Below are 4,047 nucleotides of genomic sequence, written 5' to 3' on the forward strand. Positions count from 1 at the left end.
AAGGAATTATTTTATTTATTTGGAGTCAAATTTGAGTGATCATCGGTCAGTAATACAGATTCAGGTGTCACTAAATACCATGTCTGTAATGATAACAATGTTGTAGAGTTTTATAAAAACAAACAATAAAAGTAAAAAATCAAGACACTTTTGAAATGTATTGCAAGAATTATGAAGTAGGTGGGTTACAGCAAAGCAGAGAAACCTCTGCTGTACCCTCAGATGCTCCAGTGACTTTTAGGCTGATGGAAGAAAATGGACTGTTAAGTTAGAGCACCTAGTTACTGTTTCAGGTAAAAGTCACAGAAGACATTGTTAAGTCACACACAATAATTAGGATATTTGAAGGGCCATGTTAGCCCAAGATAATTCATAAATAGTTTGTTCACCTATAACTTTCCAGCCATAGCATAATAACTAAGATTCTAATCAGTCTGTGTGGAGTGGTCAGGCAGAGGTATCTACTTGATGGGACAATTTGGGCAAAACACAAACACACACACACACACACACACACACAAACACAAACACACACACAGTAAGAAAATGGAATAATACCAGGGTTGAATTTTGGAAGAACATAGACCTGTGTCTAATTACATGTGCTATATGTGTCAATCAAAATTTCCAAAGAGCCTGATTCAGTAAGTCCCTTCCATTATGTCCAAGGAATTTTACACACAGAAATTTAGCTGATGGATATCATTAGTGTCTATACTTACATGTAAATGTAACTCAAATCAAGAGGAACCCTACAAAAGTGAAAAATATGCTACAAATTCATGATAATAATCCCCTTAAATTTTGTCTTATCAATATGTAATATAAGAACCATTTCTTCGTTCCATAAGAATCCAATACACCTTACCCCTTGATGCAGTGAATGTGAAAGTCAGACTTTAATTCCATGGACCATTAGTGCACTAAGAATTCTGTAACTAGCCTCAGAATATGTTTCTCTCACTGACCTACTGAGAAAATTTGAGATTTTTTTTTTGTTAAGTTTGCTCTATAACCTGAAATTTCCCCCTCTTTCTTATGTTTAAAAGTATATAAATGTCCAAGATGATTCCCTCTCCAAGGGCCAACAAATGCTCTTCTCAGGAACATAGCAACTTGGAAGAAAACTTGGCATGCCTAAGGTCTTTGGGGAGCAAGGGATGTATATTTCCTTTGCCTCACTTTGGCTGCCTACATGCATATTTAAAAGAAAACTATATTAAATAAGTCTATTACAGTGACATTCAAGATCTAAATTACATTGATGAATATAAAATAAATTATGGTTTACATTTTTAAATATATGTTATATCTGACAAAAAAGACTACCGTTAAAAATATATATGTAGTTTTACAAGCTATGCCATTATTATTTTTAATTTTTCATTTAGCTTCATTTTATGTTGCAATTCCAAATGATGATCCTATTTTATTCTGACTTAAGGCATACTGACAAAATTCTCATGTAACTCAAATTTTATAAACTGGAAATAATTATTACTATTATCATAGAAAACAATTTGAGTTTGTCAGAAATTTCACTGGACTTTGAAAATAAATGTTTTAATGTAAGCACTTAATATATGTTCCTAACAAAGAGTACAATGAAGGAAAAGATGATCTAATAAATTTGTTTTACAGATATTTTTCCATTCATCATTCTTTTCTCTTTAGCCACTTTGGCAAAGTCTATTTATAAATTCATGCATCTAGCTGGGCATGGTGGAGCATGTATTTAATCCCAGAACTGGTCGGCAGAGGTAGGCAGATACCTGTGAGATCCAGGCCAGCCTGGTCTACACAGTGAGTTCCAGACCAGTTGGGGCAACAAGGAAGCACTGTTCCAAAAAATTCATGTGTCTGCAAAGGACACAGATTCACTTTGGACATCAAGCTTCCAATCCTCACTGATTAAGATTTCCCTTGCTACTTGATGCCCAATAAAGCCTATTTTTCTTCTGATGAATTTCTATGCAATGGGCATATATTATATTAAAAATAAAAATATGGTCAACAAGTTTATATTACAATATATCAATGTGTTTTATCCTATTTTTCTTTGGGTATTACATGATGCCATCCTAGAGAAACCCCTGGCTGGTAGTTATGGCAACTTGAGAGGAACAATGCAGTGATAACCAGGTAACATACCTATTGGACATTCCCTAGTAGAAGGAAATGGGTGAAGACACAGGGTTTTCACATAGGATTCCTTCCTCCTATCCTCCCACAAGCTACAATATTCTTGTTAAATGCTGGAGTATACATGCGGTGGAAGGTTAATTGAAAGTAAAACTCCATGATGCAGCTTCTGATAGGGAGGCATTTTGCTGATCAAGCAGCTATTTGTGGAACATGCACACTCTTGTAAGTACACCCTCACTTATGCTCTCCAAGTGAGCCCAATTACTGACAGGATCATCAAGTTTGGCTTGGTGAAATTATGCATTGGTCTGTACTGGTGCCTTGCCTAGAAAGAATAGAAAATTGCCCCTATTTCCCCCAGGAAAAGCTGACACAAGCAATGTCATGAAAATATTTTAAGTTTGATTTTAGGAACTCTCTTAACTAGTAGAGAAAAATTCAGTTAGGAAATGAACTACTATTGGGATTCCTATTAAATTTCTATATAGTGACAAGTCTACATATAGACAAAAATATTGTACTTTTTCTTTCTGAATCTCCTAGCCTCCCCACAGATTCACTGAATATAAAACTAGAGTATCGTTGAGTTCCATTTCAAACTTGGGAAAGCACTAAATGAAATTTGTTTGGTATTTCAGGCTAATAAGTTTTACAATTAATTGGATTTTTATTGAAATTTGAAAAATTGGAAATTCTGAATATATGCTTGATAATGCTTTAGCAAACTATAGTGTAATATTACATTTGGAACATCTATAAAAATGTAGACACTAATGACATTTGTGAAGGTTGATTTGTGCTTTAGCAATGAATGTGTGAATTGAGCTTTAAAAAATTTTATCATGTTCAGTTCATTTACCTACCGCATTTTGAAATACTTGACAGGCTCACAAACACAAGCATTTCTGAGAATGTATTTTAGAACCATATGACTTTTTTCCTAAAACATTGTATCCCTAGCATTTTATAAAGGCATTTTATCCCTAACAGCCACTCCTTTGATTTCTAGTGTGTGCTGTTTTCCCATTTATCATTAAAATGATATGTAATTGTAATCAATCAATCACATTGCCCATGTCCTTTTAGATTTGCATTTTTTCCTGCTTAGCATAATGCTCTTGAAATTTGTCCAAGTAACACTGTGCATCAATAATCTGTTCTGTTTCTTGTTACCTAGAAGTATTTCAATGTATGAATGTACAAACTATTCCTTGCCTAGTTGCTTGAATGACATTTTCTCCAGTTTGGGGCTATTATTAACTGAATTGCTGATGAACATTTTTTTCTAGTGAACTTGTCTTCATTTCTCAAAGGTAAATTCCCAGAAATGCAATTCCTTAGTCCTATCACACTGTGTGTTTGATCTAAGAATCTGCCAATCTTGATCCACTAGGTTATTTGAAATTCAATCCAGCAATTTGTGAATAACCCAGTTTTTCTGGAACCTGGCTGTCATTTGATGTTGACACTGGACACTATTTACGTTATTTTTTTATTCTGATAAACTTGCAGATAATAAAAACAGGGAATAAAAGCTGGTCAAATAAGGTAGCGCCAGTTCTGAAAATGTCCTTGATTAGGACAGGAATGCCAAAAGAGAGTGCTTGTTCCTTGTTATGTGGTGTCTATGGGGCGTGCACTCTCTCTCTGGGCGCACTCCCAGAATGGCACTCCCCCAACCACACCTGGCTAGTCACTGGCGGGTCTGGCCACAGGCGTCTCTGGCCATGGTGGTGGGTGCCCTGCAGGCTTTTCCCGGCGGCTCGGGTCCTGTGTCTCTGGAGCTTCTCTGCTGCAGAAGCGTTGTCCTGCCGAATCCTGTCCCTAATCCACCCGTGTACTTTTCCTCAGGATGTGAGGTCCACTGGACCCCACGGGAGAAGTACGGAGACAGCGAAAGCT

General features: G+C 36.1%; 1 non-coding gene across 1 annotated transcript; it reads left to right on the plus strand.

Annotated features, from left to right (window-relative positions):
* Window positions 1-1,058: 1,058 nt before the first annotated feature.
* LOC115070773 lies at window positions 1,059-1,199 on the plus strand. Its single transcript, XR_003849904.1, has one exon. It is a non-coding gene; the product is annotated as a small nucleolar RNA SNORA67 (small nucleolar RNA).
* Window positions 1,200-4,047: the final 2,848 nt, after the last annotated feature.

This window comes from Nannospalax galili, unplaced genomic scaffold, assembly GCF_000622305.1.
Source record: "Nannospalax galili isolate Female #2095 unplaced genomic scaffold, S.galili_v1.0 scaffold115, whole genome shotgun sequence".
In the NCBI taxonomy this organism is placed as follows: domain Eukaryota; kingdom Metazoa; phylum Chordata; class Mammalia; order Rodentia; family Spalacidae; genus Nannospalax; species Nannospalax galili.